Below are 25,910 nucleotides of genomic sequence, written 5' to 3'. Positions count from 1 at the left end.
GAGTGCACTGGCACCACTGGGGATGCAGTGCAGTGAGTCCAGAGAGTGCACTGGCACCAGTGGGGATGCAGTGTAGTGAGTCCAGAGAGTGCACTGGAACCAGTGGGGTTGCAGTGCAGTGAGTCCAGAGAGTGCACTGGCACCAGTGGGGATGCAGTGCAGTGAGTCCAGACCGTGCACTGGCACCACTGGGGATGCAGTGCAGTGAGTCCAGAGAGTGCACTGGCACCACTGGGGATGCACTGCAGTGACTCCAGAGAGTGCACTGGCACCACTGGGGATGCAGTGCAGTGAGTCCAGAGAGTGCACTGGCACCACTGGGGATGCAGTGCAGTGAGTCCAGAGAGTTCACTGGCACCAGTGGTGTTGTAGTGCAGTGAGTCCAGAGAGTGCACTGGCACCAGTGGGGATGCAGTGCAGTGAGTCCAGAGAATGCACTGGCAGCAGTTGTGATGCAGTGCAGTGAGTCCAGAGAGTGCAATGGCACCAGTGGGGATGCAAAGCAGTGAGTCCAGAGAGTGCACTGGCACCAGTGGGAATGCAGTGCAGTGAGTTGACAGAGTGCACTGGAACCAGTGGGGATGCACTGCAGTGACTCCAGAGAGTGCACTGGCACCACTAGGGATGCAGTGCAGTGAGTCCAGGCAGTTCACTGGCACCAGTGGGGATGCAGTGCAGTGAGTCCAGAGAGTGCACTGGCACCAGTGGGGATGCAGTGCAGTGAGTCCAGAGAGTGCACTGGCACCAGTGGGAATGCAGTGCAGTGAGTCCAGAGAGTGTACTGGCACCACTGGGGATGCAGTGCAGTGAGCCCAGAGAGTGCACTGGCACCAGTGGGGATGCAGTGCAGTGAGTCCAGAGAGTGCACTGGCACCACTGGGGATGCAGTGCAGTGAGTCCAGAGACTGCACTGGCACCAGTGGGGATGCAGTGCAGTGAGTCCAGAGAGTGCACTGGCAGCAGTGGGGCTGCAGTGCAGTGAGTCCAGAGAGTGCATTGGCACCAGTGGGGATGCAGTGCAGTGAGTCCAGAGAGTGCACTGGCACCAGTGGGGATGCAGTGCAGTGACTCCAGAGAGTGCACTGGCACCACTGGGGATGCAGTGCAGTGACTCCAGAGAGTGCACTGGCACCAGTGGGGATGCACTGCAGTGAGTCCAGAGAGTGCACTGGCACCAGTGGGGATGCAGTGCAGTGACTCCAGAGAGTGCACTGGCACCAGTGGGGATGCACTGCAGTGACTCCAGAGAGTGCATTGGCACCAGTGGGGATGCAGTGCAGTGACTCCAGAGAGTGCACTGGCACCACTGGAGATGCAGTGCAGTGATTCCAGAGAGTGCACTGGCACCACTGGGGATGCAGTGTAGTCAGTCCAGAGAGTGCACTGGCAACACTGGAGATGCAGTGCAGTGAGTCCAGTGAATGCACTGGCACCAGTGGGGATGCAAAGCAGTGACTCCAGAGAGTGCACTGGCACCACAGGGGATGCACTGCAGTGAGTCCAGAGAGTGCACTGTCACCACTGGGGATGCAGTGCAGTGACTCCAGAGAGTGCACTGGCACCACTAGGGATGCAGTGCAGTGAGTTCAGAAAGTGCATTGGCACTACTGGGGATGCAGTTCAGTGAGTCCAGAGAGTGCACTGGCACCACTGGGGATGCAGTGCAGTGAGTCCAGAGAGTGCACTGGTACCAGTGGGGATGCAGTGCAGTGAGTCCAGAGAGTGCACTGGCACCACTGCGGATCAGTGCAGTGACTCTAGAGAGTGAACTGGCACCAGTGGGGTTGGAGTGCAGTGACTCTAGAGAGTGCACTGGCACCAGTGGGCATGCAGTGCAGTGAGTCCTTATAGTGCACTGGCACCAGTGGGGATGCAGTGCAGTGAGTGCAGAGAGTGCACTGGCACCAGTGGGGATGCAGTGCAGTGAGTCCAGAGAGTGCACTGGCACCACCGGGGATTCAGTGCAGTGAGTGCAGATAGTTCACTGGCACCACTAGGGATGTAGTGCAGTGACTCCAGAAAGTGCACTGGAACTGCTGGGGATGCAGTGCAGTGACTCCAGAGAGTGCACTGGCACCAGTGGGGATGCAGTGCAGTGAGTCCAGAGAGTGCACTGGCACCACCGGGGATTCAGTGCAGTGAGTCCAGAGAGTTCACTGGCACCACTAGGGATGCAGTGCAGTGACTCCAGAGAGTGCACTGGCAGCAGTGGGGCTGCAGTGCAGTGAGTCCAGAGAGTGCACTGGCACCACTGGGGATGCAGTGCAGTGAGTCCAGAGAGTGCACTGGTACCAGTGGGGATGCAGTGCAGTGAGTCCAGAGAGTGCACTGGCACCACTGCGGATCAGTGCAGTGACTCTAGAGAGTGAACTGGCACCAGTGGGGTTGGAGTGCAGTGACTCTAGAGATTGCACTGACACCAGTGGGGATGCAGTGTAGTGAGTCCTGAGAGTGCACTGGCACCAGTGGGGATGCAGTGCAGTGAGTGCAGAGAGTGCACTGGCACCAGTGGGCATGCAGTGCAGTGAGTCCTTATAGTGCACTGGCACCACTGGGGATGCAGTGCAGTGACTCCAGAGAGTGCATTGGCACCAGTGGGGATGCAGTGCAGTGACTCCAGAGAGTGCACTGGCACCAGTGGGGATGCAGTGCAGTGAGTCCAGAGAGTGCACTGGCACCACTGGGGATGCAGTGCAGTGAGTCCAGAGAGTTCACTGGCACCACTAGGGATGCAGTGCAGTGACTCCAGAAAGTGCACTGGAACTACTGGGGATGCAGTGCAGTGAGTCCAGAGAGTGCACTGGCACCAGTGGGAATGCAGTGCAGTGAGTCCAGAGAGTGCACTGGCACCACTGGGGATGCAGTGCAGTGAGTCCAGAGAGTGCACTGGCACCACTGGGGATGCAGTGCAGTGAGTCCAGAGTGTGCACTGGCACCACAGGGGATTCACTTCAGTGAGTCCAGAGAGTGCACTGGCACCAGTGGGGATGCAGTGCAGTGAGTCCGGAGAGTGCACTGGCACCAGTGGGGATGCAGTGTAGTGAGTCCAGAGAGTGCACTGGCACCAGTGGGGTTGCAGTGCAGTGAGTCCAGAGAGTGCACTGGCACCAGTGGGGATGCAGTGCAGTGAGTGCAGAGAGTGCACTGGCACCAGTGGGGATGCAGTGCAGTCAGTCCAGAGAGTGCAATGGCACCAGTGGGGATGCAAAACAGTGAGTCCAGAGAGTGCACTGGCACCACTGGGGATGCAGTGCAGTGAGTCCAGAGAGTGCACTGGCATCACTGGGGATGCAGTTCAGTGAGTGCAGAGAGTGCACTGGCACCACTGGGGATGCAGTGCAGTGAGTGCAGAGAGTGCACTGGCACCACTGGGGATGCACTGCAGTGAGTCCAGAGAGTGCAGTGGCACCATTGGGGATGCAGTGCTGTGAGTCCAGAGAGTGCACTGGCACCACTGGGGTTTTAGTGCAGTTAGTCCAGAGAGTGCCCTTGCACCACTGGGGATACACTGCAGTGTGTCCAGAGAGTGCACTGGCACCACTGGGGATGCAGTGCAGTGAGTACAGAGAGTGCACTGTCAACACTGGGGATGCACTGCAGTGAGTCCAGAGAATGACCTGGCACTAATGGGGATGCAGTGCAGTGACTCGATAGAGTGCACTGGCACCACTGCGGATGCACTGCAGTGAGTCCGGAGAGTGCCCTGGCACCACAGGGGATGCAGTGCAGTTAGTCGAGAGAGTGCACTGGCACCACTGGGGATGCAGTGCAGTAAGTCCAGAGAGTGCACTGGCACCAGAGGGGATGCAGTGCAGTGAGTCCAGAGAGTGCACTGGCACCAGTGGGTATGCAGTGCGGTGAGTCCAGAGAGTGCACTGGCACCACTGGGGATGCAGTGCAGTGAGTCCGGAGAGTGCCCTGGCACCACAGGGGATGCAGTGCAGTTAGTCCAGAGAGTGCATTGGCACCACTGGGGATGCAGTGCAGTAAGTCCAGAGAGTGCACTGGCACCACAGGGGATGCAGTGCAGTGAGTCCAGAGAGTGCACTGGCACCAGTGGGGATGCAGCGCAGTGACTCCAGAGAGTGCACTGGCACCAGTGGGGATGCAGTGCAGTGACTCCAGAGAGTGCATTGGCACCAGTGGGGATGCAGTGCAGTGACTCCAGAGAGTGCACTGGCATCACTGGGGATGCAGTGCAGTGAGTCCAGAGAGTGCACTGGCACAAAAGGGGATGCAGTGCAGTGAGTCCAGAGAGTGCACTGGCACAAGTCGTGATGCAGTGCAGTGAGTCCAGAGATTGCACTGGCACCACTGCGGATGCAGTGCAGTGAGTCCAGAGAGGGCACTGGCACCACTGGGGATGCAGTGCAGTGAGTCCAGAGAGTGCACTGGCCCCACAGGGGATGCACTGCAGTGAGTACAGAGAGTCCACTGGCACTACTGGGTATGCAGTGCAGTGAGTCGAGAGAGTGCACTGGCACCACTGCGGATCAGTGCAGTGACTCTAGAGAGTGCACTGGCGCCAGTGGGGTTGGAGTGCAGTGACTCTAGAGAGTGCACTGGCACCAGTGGGGATGCAGTGTAGTGAGTCCTGAGAGTGCACTGGCACCAGTGGGCATGCAGTGCAGTGAGTCCAGAGAGTGCACTGGCACCAGTGGGGATGCAGTGCAGTGAGTCCAGAGAGTTCACTGGCACCACTGGGGATGCAGTGCAGTGACTCCAGAAAGTGCACTGGCACTACTGGGGATGCAGTGCAGTGAGTCCAGAGAGTGCACTGGCACCAGTGGGGATGCAGTGCAGTGAGTGCAGAGAGTGCACTGGCACCAGTGGGGATGCAGTGCAGTGAGTCCAGAGAGTGCACTGGCACCACTGGGGATGCACTGCAGTGAGTCCAGAGAGTGCACTGGCACCAGTGGGGATGCAGTGCAGTGTCTCCAGAGAATGCACTGGCACCACTGGGGATGCAGTGCAGTGACTCCAGAGAGTGCACTGGCACCAGTGGGGATGCAGTGCAGTGAGTCCAGAGAGTGCACTGGCACCACTGGGGATGCAGTGCAGTGACTCCATAGAGTGCACTGGCACCATTGGGGTTGGAGTGCAGTGACTCTAGAGAGTGCACTGGCACCAGTGGGGATGCAGTGCAGTGACTCCAGAGAGTGCACTGGCAGCAGTGGGGATGCAGTGCAGTGAGTGCAGAGAGTGCACTGGCACCAGTGGGAATGAAGTGCAGTGAGTCCAGAGAGTGCAGTTGCACCAGTGGGGATGCAGTGCAGTGACTCCAGAGAGTGCACTGGCACCACTGGGGATGCAGTGCAGTGAGTCCAGAGAGTGCACTGGCACCAGTGGGGATGCAGTGCAGTGAGTCCAGAGAGTGCACTTGCACCACTGGGGATGCAGTGCAGTGTGACCAGAGAGTGCACTGGCACCACTGGGGATGCAGTGCAGTGACTCCAGAGAGTTCACTGGCACCACTGGGGATGCTGTGCAGTGCAGTGAGTCCTTAGAGTGCACTGGCACCAGTGGGGATGCATTGCAGTGACTCCAGAGAGTGCAGTGGCACCACTGGGGATGCAGTGCAGTGACTCCAGAGAGTGCACTGGCACCACTAGGGATGCAGTGCAGTGACTCCAGAAAGTGCACTGGCACTACTGGGGATGCACTGCAGTGAGTCCAGAGAGTGCACTGGCACCAGTGGGGATGCAGTACAGTGAGTCCAGATAGTGCACTGGCACCACTGGGGATGCAGTGCAGTGTAGTGAGTCCTTAGAGTGCACTGGCACCAGTGGGGATGCAGTGCAGTGAGTGCAGAGAGTGCACTGGCACCACTGGGGATGCAGTGCAGTGACTCCAGAGAGTTCACTGGCACCAGTGGGGTTGCAGTGCAGTGAGTCCAGAGAGTGCACTGGCACCAGTGGGGATGCAGTGCAGTGAGTCCGGAGAGTTCACTGGCACCACTAGGGATGCAGTGCAGTGACTCCAGAAAGTGCACTGGCACTACTGGGGATGCAGTGCAGTGAGTCCAGAGAGTGCACAGGCACCAATGGGGATGCAGTGCAGTGAGTCCAGAGAGTGCACTGGCACCACTGGGGATGCAGTGCAGTGAGTCCAGAGAGTTCACTGGCACCAGTGGGGATGCAGTGCAGTGAGTCCAGAGAGTGCACTGGCACCACTGGGGATGCAGTGCAGTGAGTCCAGAGAGTTCACTGGCACCACTTGGGATGCGGTGCAGTGACTCCAGAAAGTGCACTGGCACTACTGGGGATGCAGTGCAGTGAGTCCAGAGAGTGCACTGGCACCAGTGGAGATGCAGTGCAGTGAGTCCAGAGAGTGCACTGGCACCAGTGGAGATGCAGTGAAGTGAGTCCAGAGAGTGCACTGGCACCAGTGGGGTTGCAGTGCAGTGACTCCAGAGAGTGCAATGGTACCAGTGGGGATGCAAAGCAATGAGTCCAGAGAGTGCACTGGCACCACTGGGGATGCAGTGCAGTGAGTCCAGAGAGTGCACTGGCAACACTGGTGATGCAGTGCAGTGAGTCCAGAGAGTGCACCGGCATCACTGGGGATGCAGTGCAGTGACTCCTGAGAGTGCACTGGCACCAGTGTGGTTGTAGTGCAGTGACTCCAGAGAGTGCACTGGCACCAGTGGGGATGTAGTGCAGTGAGTCCAGAGAGTGCACTGGTACCAGTGGGGATGCAGTGCAGTGAGTCCACAGAGTGCACTGGCACCACTGCGGATCAGTGCAGTGACTCTAGAGAGTGCACTGGCACCAGTGGGGTTGGAGTGCAGTGACTCTAGGGAGTGCACAGGTACCAGTGGGGATGCAGTGCAGTGTCTCCAGAGAGTGCACTGGCACCACTGGGGATGCAGTGCAGTGAGTCCAGAGAGTGCACTGACACCAGTGGGTATGCAGTGCAGTGAGTCCCTATAGTGCACTGGCACCAGTGGGGATGCAGTGCAGTGAGTCCAGAGAGTGCACTGGCACTACTGAGGATGCAGTGCAGTGACTCCAGAGAGTGCACTGGCACCACCGGGGATTCAGTGCAGTGAGTCCAGAGAATGACCTGGCACTAATGGGGATGCAGTGCAGTGAGTCCAGAGAATGACCTGGCACTAATGGGGATGCAGTGCAGTGAGTCCAGAGAGTGCACTGGCACCAGTGGGGATGCAGTGCAGTGAGTCCGGAGAGTGCCCTGGCACCACAGGGGATGCAGTGCAGTTAGTCGAGAGAGTGCACTGGCACCACTGGGGATGCAGTGCAGTAAGTCCAGAGAGTGCACTGGCACCACAGGGGATGCAGTGCAGTGAGTCCACAGAGTGCACTGGCACCAGTGGGGATGCAGTGCAGTGAGTCCAGAGAGTGCACTGGCACCACTGGGGATGCAGTGCAGTGAGTCCGGAGAGTGCACTGGCACCACAGGAGATGCAGTGCAGTTAGTCCAGAGAGTGCATTGGCACCACTGGGGATGCAGTGCAGTAAGTCCAGAGAGTGCACTGGCACCACAGGGGATGCAGTGCAGTGAGTCCAGAGAGTGCACTGGCACCAGTGGGGATGCACTGCAGTGAGTCCAGAGAGTGCACTGGCACCAGTGGGGATGCAGTGCAGTGAGTCCAGAGAGTGCACTGGCACCACTGGGGATGCACTGCAGTGAGTCCAGACCGTGCACTGGCACCAGTGGGGATGCAGTGCAGTGACTCCAGAGAGTGCACTGGCACCAGTGGGGATGCACTGCATTGAGTGCAGAGAGTGCATTGGCACCAGTGGGGATGCAGTGCAGTGACTCCAGAGAGTGCACTGGCACCACTGGGGATGCAGTGCAGTGAGTCCAGAGAGTGCACTGGCAGCAGTGGGGATGCAGTGCAGTGAGTCCAGAGAGTGCACTGGCACAAGTCGTGATGCAGTGCAGTGAGTCCAGAGATTGCACTGGCACCACTGGGGATGCAGTGCAGTGAGTCCAGAGAGTGCACTGGCACCACTGGGGATGCAGTGCAGTGAGTCCAGAGAGTGCACTGGCCCCACAGGGGATGCACTGCAGTGAGTACAGAGAGTCCACTGGCACTACTGGGGATGCAGTGCAGTGAGTCGAGAGAGTGCACTGGCACCACTGCGGATCAGTGCAGTGACTCTAGAGAGTGCACTGGTACCAGTGGGGTTGGAGTGCAGTGACTCTAGAGAGTGCACTGGCACCAGTGGGGATGCAGTGTAGTGAGTCCTGAGAGTGCACTGGCACCAGTGGGGATGCAGTGCAGTGAGTCCAGAGAGTGCACTGGCACCAGTGGGGATGCACTGCAGTGACTCCAGAGAGTGCACTGGCACCAGTGGGGATGCAGTGCAGTGAGTCCAGAGAGTGCATTGGCACCAGTGGGGATGCAGTGCAGTGAGTCCAGAGAGTGCACTGGCACCAGTGGGGATGCAGTGCAGTGAGTCCAGAGAGTGCACTGGCACCACTGGGGATGCAGTGCAGTGAGTCCAGAGAGTGCACTGGCACCACCGGGGATTCACTGCAGTGAGTCCAGAGAGTGCACTGGCACCACTGGGGATGCAGTGCAGTGAGTCCAGAGAGTTCACTGGCACCACTTGGGATGCGGTGCAGTGACTCCAGAAAGTGCACTGGCACTACTGTGGATGCAGTGCAGTGAGTCCAGAGAGTCGACTGGCACCAGTGGAGGTGCAGTGCAGTGAGTCCAGAGAGTGCACTGGCACCAGTGGGGATGCAGTGTAGTGAGTCCAGAGAGTGCACTGGCAACAGTGGGGTTGCAGTGCAGTGACGCCAGAGAGTGCACTGGCACCAGTGGGTATGCAGTGCAGTGAGTGCAGAGAGTGCACTGGCACCAGTGGGGATGCAGTGCAGTCAGTTCAGAGAGTGCAATGGCACCAGTGGGGATGCAAAGCAGTGACTGCAGAGAGTGCACTGGCACCACTGGGGATGCAGTGCAGTGTCTCCAGAGAGTGCACTGGCACCACTGGGGATGCAGTGCAGTGAGTCCAGAGAGTGCACTGGCATCACTGGGGATGCAGTTCAGTGAGTGCAGAGAGTGCACTGGCACCACTGGGGATGCAGTGCAGTGAGTGCAGAGAGTGAACTGGCACGACTGGGGATGCACTGCAGTGAGTCCAGAGAGTGCAGTGGCACCATTGGGGATGCAGTGCTGTGAGTCCAGAGAGTGCACTGGCACCACTGGGGTTTTAGTGCAGTTAGTCCAGAGAGTGCCCTTGCACCACTGGTGATACACTGCAGTGTGTCCAGAGAGTGCACTGGCACCACTGGGGATGCAGTGCAGTGAGTCCAGAGAGTGCACTGTCAACACTGGGGATGCACTGCAGTGAGTCCAGAGAATGACCTGGCACTAATGGGGATGCAGTGCAGTGATTCGAAAGAGTGCACTGGCACCACTGCGGATGCACAGCAGTGAGTCCGGAGAGTGCCCTGGCACCACAGGGGATGCAGTGCAGTTAGTCCAGAGAGTGCACTGGCACCACTGGGGATGCAGTGCAGTGAGTCCAGAGAGTGCACTGGCACCACTGGGGATGCAGTGCAGTGAGTCCAGAGAGTGCACTGGCACCACTGGGGATGCAATGCAGTGAGTCCAGAGAGTGCTCTTGCTCCACTGGGGATGCAGTGCAGTGAGTACAGAGAGTGCACTGGCACCACTGGGGATGCAGTGCAGTGAGTACAGAGAGTGCAATGGCAGCACAGGGGATGCACTGCTGTGATTCCAGAGAGTGCACTGGCACCACTGGTGATGCAGTGCAGTGAGTCCAGAGAGTGCATTGGCACCACTGGGAATGCACTGCAGTGAGACCAGAGAGTGCACTTGCACCACTGGGGATGCAGTGCAGTGTCTCCAGAGAGTGCACTGGCACCACTGGGGATGCACTGCAGTGAGTCCAGAGAGTGCACGGGCACCACTGGGGATGCACTGCAGTGAGTCCAGAGAGTGCACTGGCACCACAGGGGATGCACTGCAGTGAGTCCAGAGAGTGCACTGGCACCACTGGGGATGCAGTGCAGTAAGTCCAGAGAGTGCACTGGCACCACAGGGGATGCAGTGCAGTGATTCCAGAAAGTGCACTGGCAGCAGTGGGGATGCAGTGCAGTGAGTCCAGAGAGTGCACTGGCACCAGTGGGGATGGAGTGCAGTGAGTCCAGAGAGTTCACTGGCACCAGTGGGGATGCAGTGCAGTGACTCCAGAGAGTGCACTGGCACCAGTGGGGTTGCAGTGCAGTGAGTCCAGAGAGTGCACTGGCACCACTGGGGATGCAGTGCAGTGAGTCCAGAGAGTGCACTGGCACCACTAGGGATGCAGTGCAGTGACTCCAGAAAGTGCACTGGCACTACTGGGGATGCAGTGCAGTGAGTCCAGAGAGTGCACTGGCACCAGTGGGGATGCAGTGCAGTGAGTCCAAAGAGTGCACTGGCACCACTGGGGATGCACTGCAGTGACTGCAGAGACTGCACTGGCACCAGTGGGGATGCAGTGTAGTGAGTCCAGAGAGTGCACTGGCAGCAGTGGGGTTGCAGTGCAGTGAGTCCAGAGAGTGCACTGGCACCAGTGGGGATGCAGTGCAGTGAGTCCAGAGAGTGCACTGGCACCAGTGGGGATGCAGTGCTGTGAGTGCAGAGAGTGCACTGGCACCAGTGGGAATGCAGTGCAGTGAGTCCAGAGAGTGCACTGGCACCACTGGGGATGCACTGCAGTGTCTCCAGAGAGTGCACTGGCACCACTGGGGCTGCAGTGCAGTGAGTCCTGAGAGTGCACTGGCATCACTGGGGATGCAGTTCAGTGAGTGCAGAGAGTGCACTGGCACCACTGGGGATGCAGTGCAGTGAGTGCAGAGAGTGCAGTGGCACCATTGGGGATGCAGTGCTGTGAGTCCAGAGAGTGCACTGGCACCACTGGGGTTTTAGTGCAGTTAGTCCAGAGAGTGCCCTTGCACCACTGGGGATACACTGCAGTGTGTCCAGAGAGTGCACTGGCACCACTGGGGTTGCAGTGCAGTGAGTCCAGAGAGTGCACTGTCAACACTGGGGATGCACTGCAGTGAGTCCAGAGAATAACCTGGCACTAATGGGGATGCAGTGCAGTGACTCGAAAGAGTGCACTGGCACCACTGCGAATGCACTGCAGTGAGTCCAGGAGAGTGCCCTGGCACCACAGCGGATGCAGTGCAGTTAGTCCAGAGAGTGCACTGGCACCACTGGTGATGCAGTGCAGTGAGTCCAGAGAGTGCACTGGCACCACTGGGGATGCAGTGCAGTGAGTCCAGAGAGTGCATTGGTACCACTGGGAATGCACTGCAGTGAGTCCAGAGAGTGCACTGGCACCACTGGGGATGCAGTGCAATGAGTCCAGAGAGTGCACTGGCACCACTGGGGATGCACTGCAGTGAGTGCAGAGAGTGCACTGGCACCACAGGGGATGCACTGCAGTGAGTCCAGAGAGTGCACTGGCACCACTGGGGATGCAGTGCAGTAAGTCCAGAGAGTGCACTGGCACCACAGGGGATGCAGTGCAGTGAATCCAGAGAGTGCACTGGCACCACTGGGGATGCAGTGCAGTGAGTCCAGAGAGTGCACTGGCACCAGTGGGGATGCAGTGCTGTGAGTGCAGAGAGTGCACTGGCACCAGTGGGAATGCAGTGCAGTCAGTCCAGAGAGTGCACTGGCACCAGTGGGGATGCAAAGCAGTGACTCCAGAGAGTGCACTGGCACCACTGGGGATGCACTGCAGTGTCTCCAGAGAGTGCACTGGCACCACTGGGGCTGCAGTGCAGTGAGTCCTGAGAGTGCACTGGCATCACTGGGGATGCAGTTCAGTGAGTGCAGAGAGTGCACTGGCACCGCTGGGGATGCAGTGCAGTGAGTGCAGAGAGTGCAGTGGCACCATTGGGGATGCAGTGCTGTGAGTCCAGAGAGTGCACTGGCACCACTGGGGTTTTAGTGCAGTTAGTCCAGAGAGTGCCCTTGCACCACTGGGGATACACTGCAGTGTGTCCAGAGAGTGCACTGGCACCACTGGGGTTGCAGTGCAGTGAGTCCAGAGAGTGCACTGTCAACACTGGGGATGCACTGCAGTGAGTCCAGAGAATAACCTGGCACTAATGGGGATGCAGTGCAGTGACTCGAAAGAGTGCACTGGCACCACTGCGAATGCACTGCAGTGAGTCCAGGAGAGTGCCCTGGCACCACAGCGGATGCAGTGCAGTTAGTCCAGAGAGTGCACTGGCACCACTGGTGATGCAGTGCAGTGAGTCCAGAGAGTGCACTGGCACCACTGGGGATGCAGTGCAGTGAGTCCAGAGAGTGCATTGGTACCACTGGGAATGCACTGCAGTGAGTCCAGAGAGTGCACTGGCACCACTGGGGATGCAGTGCAATGAGTCCAGAGAGTGCACTGGCACCACTGGGGATGCACTGCAGTGAGTCCAGAGAGTGCACTGGCACCACAGGGGATGCACTGCAGTGAGTCCAGAGAGTGCACTGGCACCACTGGGGATGCAGTGCAGTAAGTCCAGAGAGTGCACTGGCACCACAGGGGATGCAGTGCAGTGAATCCAGAGAGTGCACTGGCACCATTGGGGATGCAGTGCAGTGAGTCCAGAGAGTGCACTGGCACCTTGGGGATGCAGTGCAGTGAGTCCAGAGAGTGCACTGGCACCAGTGGGGATGCAGTGCAGTGACTCCAGAGAGTGCACTGGCAGCAGTGGGGATGCAGTGCAGTGAGTCCAGAGAGTGCACTGGCACCACTGGGGATGCAGTGCAGTGACTCCAGAGAGTGCACTGGCACCACTGGGGATGCAGTGCAGTGAGTCCAGAGAGTGCACTGGCACCACTAGGGATGCAGTGCAGTGACTGCAGAAAGTGCACTGGCACTACTGGGGATGCAGTGCAGTGAGTCCAGAGAGTGCACTGGCACCAGTGGGGATGCAGTGCAGTGAGTCCAGAGAGTGCACTGGCACCACTGGGGATGCACTGCAGTGACTCCAGAGACTGCACTGGCACCAGTGGGGATGCAGTGTAGTGAGTCCAGAGAGTGCACTGGCACCAGTGGGGTTGCAGTGCAGTGAGTCCAGAGAGTGCACTGGCACCAGTGGGGATGCAGTGCAGTGAGTCCAGAGAGTGCACTGGCACCACTGGGGATGCAGTGCAGTGAGTCCTTATAGTGCACTGGCACCAGTGGGGATGCAGTGCAGTGAGTCCAGAGAGTGCACTGGCACCAGTAGGGATGCAGTGCAGTGACTCCAGAGAGTGCATTGACACCAGTGGGGATGCAGTGCAGTGAGTCCAGAGAGTGCACTGGCACCACTGGGGATGCACTGCAGTGACTCCAGAGAGTGCACTGGCACCAGTGGGGATGCCGTGCAGTGAGTCCAGAGAGTGCACTGGCACCAGTGGGGATGCAGTGCAGTGAGTCCAGAGAGTGCACTGGCACCACTTCGGATCAGTGCAGTGACTCTAGAGAGTGCACTGGCACCAGTGGGGTTGGAGTGCAGTGACTCTAGAGAGTGCAGTGGCACCACTGGGGATGCAGTGCAGTGAGTCCAGAGAGTGCACTGGCACCACTAGGGAGGCAGTGCAGTGACTCCAGAAAGTGCACTGGCACTACTGGGGATGCAGAGCAGTGAGTCTAGGGAGTGCACTGGCACCAGTGGGGATGCAGTGCAGTGAGTCCAGGCAGTTCACTGGCACCAGTGGGGATGCAGTGCAGTGACTCCAGAGAGTGCACTGGCACCTGTGGGAATGCAGTTCAGTGAGTCCAGAGAGTGCACTGGCACCAGTGGGGATGCAGTGCAGTGTCTCCAGAGAGTGTACTGGCACCACTGGGGATGCAGTGCAGTGACTCCAGGGAGTGCACTGGCACCAGTGGGGATGCAGTGCAGTGAGTCCAGAGAGTGCACTGGCACCAGTGGGGTTGCAGTGCAGTGACTCCAGAGAGTGCACTGGTACCAGTGGGGATGCAGTGCAGTGACTCCAGAGAGTGCACTGGCACCACTAGGGATGCAGTGCAGTGAGTCCAGAGAGTGCATTGGCACCAGTGGGGATGCAAAGCAGTGAGTCCAGAGAGTGCACTGGCACCACTGGGGATGCAGTGCAGTGAGTCCAGAGAGTGCACTGGCACCAGTGGGGATGCAGTGCAGTGAGTCCAGAGAGTGCACTGGCACCACTGGGGATGCAATGCAGTGAGTCCAGAGAGTGCTCTGGCTCCACTGGGGATGCAGTGCAGTGAGTACAGAGAGTGCACTGGCACCACTGGGGATGCAGTGCAGTGAGTACAGAGAGTGCAATGGCAGCACAGGGGATGCAGTGCAGTGATTCCAGAGAGTGCACTGGCACCACTGGTGATGCAGTGCAGTGAGTCCAGAGAGTGCACTGGCACCACTGGGGATGCACTGCAGTGAGTCCAGAGAGTGCACTGGCACCACTGGGGATGCACTGAAGTGAGTCCAGAGAGTGCACTGGCATCACAGGGGATGCACTGCAGTGAGTCCAGAGAGTGCACTGGCACCACTGGGGATGCAGTGCAGTGACTCCAGAGAGTGCACTGGCACCACAGGGGATGCAGTGCAGTGACTCCAGAGAGTGCACTGGCACCACTGGGGATGCAGTGCAGTGAGTCCAGAGAGTGCACTGGCACTACTGGGGATGCAGTGCAGTGAGTCCAGAGAGTGCACTGGCACCACTGGGGATGCAGTGCAGTGAGTCCAGAGAGTGCACTGGCACCACTGGGGATGCACTGCAGTGACTCCAGAGACTGCACTGGCACCAGTGGGGATGCAGTGTAGTGAGTCCAGAGAGTGCACTGGCACCAGTGGGGTTGCAGTGCAGTGACTCCAGAGAGTGCACTGGCACCAGTGGGGATGCAGTGCAGTGAGTCCAGAGAGTGCACTGGCACCACTGGGGATGCAGTGCAGTGAGTCCTGAGAGTGCACTGGCACCAGTGGGGATGCAGTGTAGTGAGTCCAGAGAGTGCACTGGCACCAGTGGGGATGCAGTGCAGTGACTGCAGAGAGTGCACGGGCACCAGTGGGGATGAAGTGCAGTCAGTCCAGAGAGTGCACTGGCACCAGTGGGGATGCAGTGCAGTCAGTCCAGAGAGTGCACTGGCACCAGTGGGGATGCACTGCAGTGAGTCCAGAGAGTGCATTGGCACCAGTGGGGATGTAGTGCAGTGAGTCCAGAGAGTGCACTGGCACCAGTGGGGATGCAGTGCAGTCAGTCCAGAGAGTGCACTGGCACCAGTGGGGATGCACTGCAGTAAGTCCAGAGAGTGCACTGGCACCAGTGGGGATGCACTGCAGTGAGTCCAGAGAGTGCACTGGCACCAGTGGGGATGCAGTGCAGTGAGTCCTGAGAGTGCACTGGCACCAGTGGGGATGCAGTGCAGTGAGTGCAGAGAGTGCACTGGCACCAGTGGGGATGCAGTGCAGTGAGTCCAGAGAGTGCACTGGCACCACTGGGGATGCAGTGCAGTGAGTCCTTATAGTGCACTGGCACCAGTGGGGATGCAGTGCAGTGAGTCCAGAGAGTGCACTGGCACCAGTAGGGATGCAGTGCAGTGACTCCAGAGAGTGCATTGACAAAAGTGGGGATGCAGTGCAGTGAGTCCAGAGAGTGCACTGGCACCACTGGGGATGCACTGCAGTGACTCCAGAGAGTGCACTGGCACCAGTGGGGATGCCGTGCAGTGAGTCCAGAGAGTGCACTGGCACCAGTGGGGATGCAGTGCAGTGAGTCCAGAGAGTGCACGGGCACCACTTCGGATCAGTGCAGTGACTCTAGAGAGTGCACTGGCACCAGTGGGGTTGGAGTGCAGTGACTCTAGAGAGTGCACTGGCACCAGTGGGGATGCAGTGCAGTGAGTCCAGAGAGTGCACTGGCACCACTAGGGAGGCAGTGCAGTGACTCGAGAAAGTGCACTGGCACTACTGGGGATGCAGTGCAGTGAGTCCAGAGAGTGCACTGGCACCAGTGGGGATGCAGTGCAGTGAGTCCAGGCAGTTCACTGGCACCAGTGGGGATGCAGTGCAGTGACTCCAGAGGGTGCACTGGCACCAGTGGGAATGCAGTGCAGTGAGTCCAGAGAGTGCACTGGCACCAGTGGGGATGAAGTGCAGTGTCTCCAGAGAGTGTACTGGCACCAGTGGGGATGCAGTGCAGTGACTCCAGGGAGTGCACTGGCACCAGTGGGGATGCAGTGCAGTGAGTCCAGAGAGTGCACTGGCACGAGTGGGGTTGCAGCGCAGTGACTCCAGAGAGTGCACTGGTACCAGTGGGGATGCAGTGCAGTGACTCCAGAGAGTGCACTGGCAGCAGTGGGGCTGCAGTGCAGTGAGTCCAGAGAGTTCACTGGCACCAGTGGGGATGCAGTGCAGTGACTCCAGAGAGTGCACTGGCAGCAGTGGGGATGCAGTGCAGTGAGTCCAGAGAGTGCACTGGCACCACTGGGGATGCAGTGCAGTGAGTCCAGAGAGTGCACTGGCACCACTGGGGATGCAATGCAGTGAGTCCAGAGAGTGCTCTGGCTCCACTGGGGATGCAGTGCAGTGAGTCCAGAGAGTGCACTGGCACCACTGGGGATGCAGTGCAGTAAGTACAGAGAGTGCAATGGCAGCACAGGGGATGCACTGCAGTGATTCCAGAGAGTGCACTGGCACCACTGGGGATGCAGTGCAGTGAGTCCAGAGAGTGCATTGGTACCACTGGGAATGCACTGCAGTGAGTCCAGAGAGTGCACTGGCACCAATGGGGATGCACTGAAGTGAGTCCAGAGAGTGCACTGGCACCAGTGGGGATGCAGTGCAGTGAGTCCAGAGAGTGCACTGGCACCAGTGGGGATGCAGTGCAGTAAGTCCAGAGAGTGCACTGGCACCACAGGGGATGCAGTGCAGTGATTCCAGAGAGTGCACTGTCACCACTGGGGATGCAGTGCAGTGAGTCCAGAGAGTGCACTGGCACCAGTGGGGATGCAGTGCAGTGAGTCCAGAGAGTTCACTGGCACCAGTGGGGATGCAGTGCAGTGACTCCAGAGAGTGCACTGGCAGCAGTGGGGATGCAGTGCAGTGAGTCCAGAGAGTGCACTGGCACCAGTGGGGATGCAGTGCAGTGACTCCAGAGAGTGCACTGGCACCACTGGGGATGCAGTGCAGTGAGTCCAGAGAGTGCACTGGCACCACTAGGGATGCAGTGCAGTGACTCCAGAAAGTGCACTGGCACTACTGGGGATGCAGTGCAGTGAGTCCAGAGAGTGCACTGGCACCAGTGGGGATGCAGTGCAGTGAGTCCAGAGAGTGCACTGGCACCACTGGGGATGCACTGCAGTGACTCCAGAGACTGCACTGGCACCAGTGGGGATGCAGTGTAGTGAGTCCAGAGAGTGCACTGGCACCAGTGGGGTTGCAGTGCAGTGAGTCCAGAGAGTGCACTGGCACCAGTGGGGATGCAGTGCAGTGAGTCCAGAGAGTGCACTGGCACCACTGGGGATGCAGTGCAGTGAGTCCTGAGAGTGCACTGGCACCAGTGGGGATGCAGTGTAGTGAGTCCAGAGAGTGCACTGGCACCAGTGGGGTTTCAGTGCAGTGAGTCCAGAGAGTGCACTGGCACCAGTGGGGATGCAGTGCAGTGAGTCCAGAGAGTGCACTGGCACCAGTGGGGATGCAGTGCAGTCAGTCCAGAGAGTGCACTGGCACCAGTGGGGATGCACTGCAGTGAGTCCAGAGAGTGCATTGGCACCAGTGGGGATGTAGTGCAGTGAGTCCAGAGAGTGCACTGGCACCAGTGGGGATGCAGTGCAGTGAGTCCAGAGACTGCACTGGCACCACTGGGGATGCAGTGCAGTGAGTCCTGAGAGTGCACTGGCACCAGTGGGGATGCAGTGCAGTGAGTCCATAGAGTGCACAGGCACCAGTGGGGATGCAGTGCAGTGACTCCAGAGAGTGCACTGGTACCAGTGGGGATGCAGTGCAGTGAGTCCAGAGAGTGCACTGGCACCACTTCGGATCAGTGCAGTGACTCTAGAGAGTGCACTGGCACCAGTGGGGTTGGAGTGTAGTGACTCTAGAGAGTGCACTGGCACCAGTGGGGATGCAGTGCAGTGAGTCCACAGAGTGCACTGGCACCAGTGGGGATGCAGTGCAGTGAGTCCAGGCAGTTCACTGGCACCAGTGGGGATGCAGTGCAGTGACTCCAGAGAGTGCACTGGCACCAGTGGGAATGCAGTGCAGTGAGTCCAGAGAGTGCACTGGCACCAGTGGGGATGCAGTGCAGTGAGTCCAGAGAGTGCACTGGCACCATTGGGTATGCAGTGCAGTGAGTGCAGAGAGTGCACTGGCACCAGTGGGGATGCAGTGCAGTGAGTCCAGAGAGTGCACTGGCACCAGTGGGGATGCAGTGCAGTGAGTCCAGAGAGTGCACTGGCACCACTGGGGATGCAATGCAGTGAGTCCAGAGAGTGCTCTGGCTCCACTGGGGATGCAGTGCAGTGAGTCCAGAGAGTGCACTGGCACCACTGGGGATGCAGTGCAGTGAGTACAGAGAGTGCAATGGCAGCACAGGGGATGCACTGCAGTGATTCCAGAGAGTGCACTGGCACCACTGGTGATGCAGTGCAGTGAGTCCAGAGAGTGCATTGGTACCACTGGGAATGCACTGCAGTGAGTCCAGAGAGTGCACTGGCACCAATGGGGATGCACTGAAGTGAGTCCAGAGAGTGCACTGGCACCACAGGGGATGCACTGCAGTGAGTCCAGAGAGTGCACTGGCACCACTGGGGATGCAGTGCAGTAAGTCCAGAGAGTGCACTGGCACCACAGGGGATGCAGTGCAGTGATTCCAGAGAGTGCACTGGCACCACTGGGGATGCAGTGCAGTGAGTCCAGAGAGTGCACTGGCACCAGTGGGGATGGAGTGCAGTGAGTCCAGAGAGTTCACTGGCACAAGTGGGGATCCAGTGCAGTGACTCCAGAGAGTGCACTGGCAGCAGTGGGGATGCAGTGCAGTGAGTCCAGAGAGTGCACTGGCACCAGTGGGGATGCAGTGCAGTGACTCCAGAGAGTGCACTGGCACCAGTCGGGATGCAGTGCAGTGAGTCCAGAGAGTGCACTGGCACCACTAGGGATGCAGTGCAGTGACTCCAGAAAGTGCACTGGCACTACTGGGGATGCAGTGCAGTGAGTCCAGAGAGTGCACTGGCACCAGTGGGGATGCAGTGCAGTGAGTCCAGAGAGTGCACGGGCACCACTGGGGATGCACTGCAGTGACTCCAGAGACTGCACTGGCACCAGTGGGGATGCAGTGTAGTGAGTCCAGAGAGTGCACTGGCACCAGTGGGGTTGCAGTGCAGTGAGTCCAGAGAGTGCACAGGCACCAGTGGGGATGCACTGCAGTGAGTCCAGAGAGTGCACTGGCACCACTGGGGATGTAGTGCAGTGAGTCCTGAGAGTGCACTGGCACCAGTGGGGATGCAGTGTAGTGAGTCCAGAGAGTGCACTGGCACCAGTGGGGTTGCAGTGCAGTGAGTCCAGAGAGTGCACTGGCACCAGTGGGGATGCAGTGCAGTGAGTCCAGAGAGTGCTTTGGCACCAGTGGGGATGCACTGCAGTTACTCCAGAGACTGCACTGGCACCACTGGGGATGCACTGCAGTGAGTCCAGAGAGTGCATTGGCACCAGTGGGGATGTAGTGCAGTGAGTCCAGAGAGTGCACTGGCACCAGTGGGGATGCAGTGCAGTGAGTCCAGAGACTGCACTGGCACCACTGGGGATGCAGTGCAGTGAGTCCTGAGAGTACACTGGCACCACTGGGGATGCAGTGCAGTGACTCCATAGAGTGCACTGGCACCAGTGGGGATGCAGTGCAGTGACTCCAGAGAGTGCACTGGTACCAGTGGGGATGCAGTGCAGTGAGTCCAGAGAGTGCACTGGCACCACTTCGGATCAGTGCAGTGACTCTAGAGAGTGCACTGGCACCAGTGGGGTTGGAGTGTAGTGACTCTAGAGAGTGCACTGGCACCCACTGGGGATGCACTGCAGTGACTCCAGAGAGTGCACTGGCACCAGTGGGGATGCAGTGTAGTGAGTCCAGAGAGTGCACTGGCACCAGTGGGTTTGCAGTGCAGTGAGTCCAGAGAGTGCACTGGCACCAGTGAGGATGCACTGCAGTGAGTCCAGAGAGTGCACTGGCACCACTGGGGATGCAGTGCAGTGAGTCCTGAGAGTGCACTGGCAGCAGTGGGGATGCAGTGTAGTGAGTCCAGAGAGTGCACTAGCACCAGTGGGGTTGCAGTGCAGTGAGTCCAGAGAGTGCACTGGCACCAGTGGGGATGCAGTGCAGTGAGTCCAGAGAGTGCACTGGCACCAGTGGGGATGCAGTGCAGTCAGTCCAGAGAGTGCACTGGCACCAGTGGGGATGCACTGCAGTGAGTCCAGAGAGTGCATTGGCACCAGTGGGGATGTAGTGCAGTGAGTCCAGAGAGTGCACTGGCACCAGTGGGGATGCAGTGCAGTGAGTCCAGAGACTGCACTGGCACCACTGGGGATGCAGTGCAGTGAGTCCTGAGAGTGCAGTGGCACCAGTGGGGATGCAGTGCAGTGACTCCATAGAGTGCACTGGCACCAGTGGGGATGCAGTGCAGTGAGTCCAGAGAGTGCACTGGCACCACTTCGGATCAGTGCAGTGACTCTAGAGAGTGCACTGGCACCAGTGGGGTTGGAGTGTAGTGACTCTAGAGAGTGCACTGGCACCAGTGGGGATGCAGTGCAGTGAGTCCAGAGAGTGCACTGGCACCACTAGGGAGGCAGTGTAGTGACTGCAGAAAGTGCACTGGCACTAGTGGGGATGCAGTGCAGTCAGTCCACAGAGTGCACTGGCACCAGTGGGGATGCAGTGCAGTGAGTCCAGGCAGTTCACTGGCACCAGTGGGGATGCAGTGCAGTGACTCCAGAGAGTGCACTGGCACCAGTGGGAATGCAGTGCAGTGAGTCCAGAGAGTGCACTGGCACCAGTGGGGATGCAGTGCAGTGTCTCCAGAGAGTGTACTGGCGCCACTGGGGATGCAGTGCAGTGACTCCAGAGAGTGCACTGGCACCAGTGGGGATGCAGTGCAGTGAGTCCAGAGAGTGCACTGGCACCAGTGGGGATGCACTGCAGTGACTCCAGAGAGTGCACTGGCACCAGTGGGGATGCAGTGCAGTGAGTCCAGAGAGTGCATTGGCACCAGTGGGGATGCAGTGCAGTGAGTCCAGAGAGTGCACTGGCACCCGTGGGGATGCAGTGCAGTGAGTCCAGAGAGTGCACTGGCACCACTGGGGATGCAGTGCAGTGAGTCCAGAGAGTGCACTGGCACCACCGGGGATTCACTGCAGTGAGTCCAGAGCGTGCACTGGCACCACTGGGGATGCAGTGCAGTGAGTCCAGAGAGTTCACTGGCACCACTTGGGATGCGGTGCAGTGACTCCAGAAAGTGCACTGGCACTACTGGGGATGCAGTGCAGTGAGTCCAGAGAGTCGACTGGCACCAGTGGAGGTGCAGTGCAGTGAGTCCAGAGAGTGCACTGGCACCAGTGGGGATGCAGTGTAGTGAGTCCAGAGAGTGCACTGGCACCAGTGGGGTTGCAGTGCAGTGAGTCCAGAGAGTGCACTGGCACCAGTGGGTATGCAGTGCAGTGAGTGCAGAGAGTGCACTGGCACCAGTGGGGATGCAGTGCAGTCAGTTCAGAGAGTGCAATGGCACCAGTGGGGATGCAAAGCAGTGACTCCAGAGAGTGCACTGGCACCACTGGGGATGCAGTGCAGTGTCTCCAGAGAGTGCACTGGCACCACTGGGGATGCAGTGCAGTGAGTCCAGAGAGTGCACTGGCATCACTGGGGATGCAGTTCAGTGAGTGCAGAGAGTGCACTGGCACCACTGGGGATGCAGTGCAGTGAGTGCAGAGAGTGAACTGGCACGACTGGGGATGCACTGCAGTGAGTCCAGAGAGTGCAGTGGCACCATTGGGGATGCAGTGCTGTGAGTCCAGAGAGTGCACTGGCACCACTGGGGTTTTAGTGCAGTTAGTCCAGAGAGTGCCCTTGCACCACTGGGGATACACTGCAGTGTGTCCAGAGAGTGCACTGGCACCACTGGGGATGCAGTGCAGTGAGTCCAGAGAGTGCACTGTCAACACTGGGGATGCACTGCAGTGAGTCCAGAGAATGACCTGGCACTAATGGGGATGCAGTGCAGTGATTCGAAAGAGTGCACTGGCACCAGTGGGGATGCAGTGCAGTGAGTCCGGAGAGTGCCCTGGCACCACAGGGGATGCAGTGCAGTTAGTCCAGAGAGTGCACTGGCACCACTGGGGATGCAGTGCAGTGAGTCCAGAGAGTGCACTGGCACCACTGGGGATGCAGTGCAGTGAGTCCAGAGAGTGCACTGGCACCACTGGGGATGCAATGCAGTGAGTCCAGAGAGTGCTCTGGCTCCACTGGGGATGCAGTGCAGTGAGTACAGAGAGTGCACTGGCACCACTGGGGATGCAGTGCAGTGAGTACAGAGAGTGCACTGGCACCACTGGGGATGCAGTGCAGTGAGTACAGAGAGTGCAATGGCAGCACAGGGGATGCACTGCTGTGATTCCAGAGAGTGCACTGGCACCACTGGGGATGCAGTGCAGTGAGTCCAGAGAGTGCATTGGCACCACTGGGAATGCACTGCAGTGAGACCAGAGAGTGCACTTGCACCACTGGGGATGCAGTGCAGTGAGTCCAGAGAGTGCACTGGCACCACTGGGGATGCACTGCAGTGAGTCCAGAGAGTGCACTGGCACCACTGGGGATGCACTGCAGTGAGTCCAGAGAGTGCACTGGCACCACAGGGGATGCACTGCAGTGAGTCCAGAGAGTGCACTGGCACCACAGGGGATGCAGTGCAGTAAGTCCAGAGAGTGCACTGGCACCACAGGGGATGCAGTGCAGTGATTCCAGAAAGTGCACTGGCACCAGTGGGGATGCAGTGCAGTGAGTCCAGAGAGTGCACTGGCACCAGTGGGGATGGAGTGCAGTGAGTCCAGAGAGTTCACTGGCACCAGTGGGGATGCAGTGCAGTGACTCCAGAGAGTGCACTGGCACCAGTGGGGTTGCAGTGCAGTGAGTCCAGAGAGTGCACTGGCACCAGTGGGGATGCAGTGCAGTGAGTCCAGAGAGTGCACTGGCACCACTGGGGATGCAGTGCAGTGAGTCCAGAGAGTGCACTGGCACCACTAGGGATGCAGTGCAGTGACTCCAGAAAGTGCACTGGCACTACTGGGGATGCAGTGCAGTGAGTCCAGAGAGTGCACTGGCACCAGTGGGGATGCAGTGCAGTGAGTCCAAAGAGTGCACTGGCACCACTGGGGATGCACTGCAGTGACTGCAGAGACTGCACTGGCACCAGTGGGGATGCAGTGTAGTGAGTCCAGAGAGTGCACTGGCACCAGTGGGGATGCAGTGCAGTGAGTCCAGAGAGTGCACTGGCACCAGTGGGGATGCAGTGCTGTGAGTGCAGAGAGTGCACTGGCACCAGTGGGAATGCAGTGCAGTCAGTCCAAAGAGTGCACTGGCACCAGTGGGGATGCAAAGCAGTGACTCCAGAGAGTGCACTGGCACCACTGGGGATGCACTGCAGTGTCTCCAGAGAGTGCACTGGCACCACTGGGGCTGCAGTGCAGTGAGTCCAGAGAGTGCACTGGCATCACTGGGGATGCAGTTCAGTGAGTGCAGAGAGTGCACTGGCACCACTGGGGATGCAGTGCAGTGAGTGCAGAGAGTGCAGTGGCACCATTGGGGATGCAGTGCTGTGAGTCCAGAGAGTGCACTGGCACCACTGGGGTTTTAGTGCAGTTAGTCCAGAGAGTGCCCTTGCACCACTGGGGATACACTGCAGTGTGTCCAGAGAGTGCACTGGCACCACTGGGGTTGCAGTGCAGTGAGTCCAGAGAGTGCACTGTCAACACTGGGGATGCACTGCAGTGAGTCCAGAGAATAACCTGGCACTAATGGGGATGCAGTGCAGTGACTCGAAAGAGTGCACTGGCACCACTCCGAATGCACTGCAGTGAGTCCAGGAGAGTGCCCTGGCACCACAGGGGATGCAGTGCAGTTAGTCCAGAGAGTGCACTGGCACCACTGGTGATGCAGTGCAGTGAGTCCAGAGAGTGCACTGGCACCACTGGGGATGCAGTGCAGTGAGTCCAGAGAGTGCACTGGCACCACTGGGGATGCAATGCAGTGAGTCCAGAGAGTGCTCTGGCTCCACTGGGGATGCAGTGCAGTGAGTCCAGAGAGTGCACTGGCACCACTGGGGATGCAGTGCAGTGAGTACAGAGAGTGCAATGGCAGCACAGGGGATGCACTGCAGTGATTCCAGAGAGTGCACTGGCACCACTGGTGATGCAGTGCAGTGAGTCCAGAGAGTGCATTGGTACCACTGGGAATGCACTGCAGTGAGTCCAGAGAGTGCACTGGCACCACTGGGGATGCAGTGCAATGAGTCCAGAGAGTGCACTGGCATCACTGGGGATGCACTGCAGTGAGTCCAGAGAGTGCACTGGCACCACAGGGGATGCACTGCAGTGAGTCCAGAGAGTGCACTGGCACCACTGGGGATGCAGTGCAGTAAGTCCAGAGAGTGCACTGGCACCACAGGGGATGCAGTGCAGTGATTCCAGAGAGTGCACTGGCACCACTGGGGATGCAGTGCAGTGAGTCCAGAGAGTGCACTGGCACCAGTGGGGATGCAGTGCAGTGACTCCAGAGAGTGCACTGGCAGCAGTGGGGATGCAGTGCAGTGAGTCCAGAGAGTGCACTGGCACCACTGGGGATGCAGTGCAGTGAGTCCAGAGAGTGCACTGGCACCACTGGGGATGCAGTGCAGTGAGTCCTGAGAGTGCACTGGCACCACTAGGGATGCAGTGCAGTGACTGCAGAAAGTGCACTGGCACTACTGGGGATGCAGTGCAGTGAGTCCAGAGAGTGCACTGGCACCAGTGGGGATGCAGTGCAGTGAGTCCAGAGAGTGCACTGGCACCACTGGGGATGCACTGCAGTGACTCCAGAGACTGCACTGGCACCAGTGGGGATGCAGTGTAGTGAGTCCAGAGAGTGCACTGGCACCAGTGGGGTTGCAGTGCAGTGAGTCCAGAGAGTGCACTGGCACCAGTGGGGATGCAGTGCAGTGAGTCCAGAGAGTGCACTGGCACCACTGGGGATGCAGTGCAGTGACTCCAGAGAGTGCACTGGCACCACTGGGGATGCAGTGCAGTGACTCCAGAGAGTGCACTGGCACCACTAGGGATGCAGTGCAGTGACTCCAGAAAGTGCACTGGCACTACTGCAGATGCAGTGCAGTGAGTCCAGAGAGTGCACTGGCACCAGTGGGGATGCAGTGCAGTGAGTCCAGAGAGTGCACTGGCACCACTGGGGATGCAGTGCAGTGAGTCCTGAGAGTGCACTGGCACCAGTGGGGATGCAGTGTAGTGAGTCCAGAGAGTGCACTGGCACCAGTGGGGTTGCAGTGCAGTGAGTCCTTAGAGTGCACTGGCACCAGTGGGGATGCAGTGCAGTGAGTCCAGAGAGTGCACTGGCACCAGTGGGGATGCAGTGCAGTCAGTCCAGAGAGTGCACTGGCACCAGTGGGGATGCACTGCAGTGAGTCCAGAGAGTGCATTGGCACCAGTGGGGATGTAGTGCATTGAGTCCAGAGAGTGCACTGGCACCAGTGGGGATGCAGTGCAGTGAGTCCAGAGACTGCACTGGCACCACTGGGGATGCAGTGCAGTGAGTCCAGAGAGTGCACTGTCACCACCACCGGGATGCAGTACAGTGACTCCATAGAGTGCACTGGCAGCAGTGGGGATGCAGTGCAGTGAGTCCAGAGAGTGCACTGGTACCAGTG

Source organism: Anser brachyrhynchus (genome assembly GCF_964034855.1).
Source record: "Anser brachyrhynchus genome assembly, contig: SCAFFOLD_113, whole genome shotgun sequence".
NCBI classification, from domain to species: domain Eukaryota; kingdom Metazoa; phylum Chordata; class Aves; order Anseriformes; family Anatidae; genus Anser; species Anser brachyrhynchus.
The sequence above is the reverse complement of the archived record's forward strand: the minus strand, read 5'-3'. Positions refer to the sequence as shown.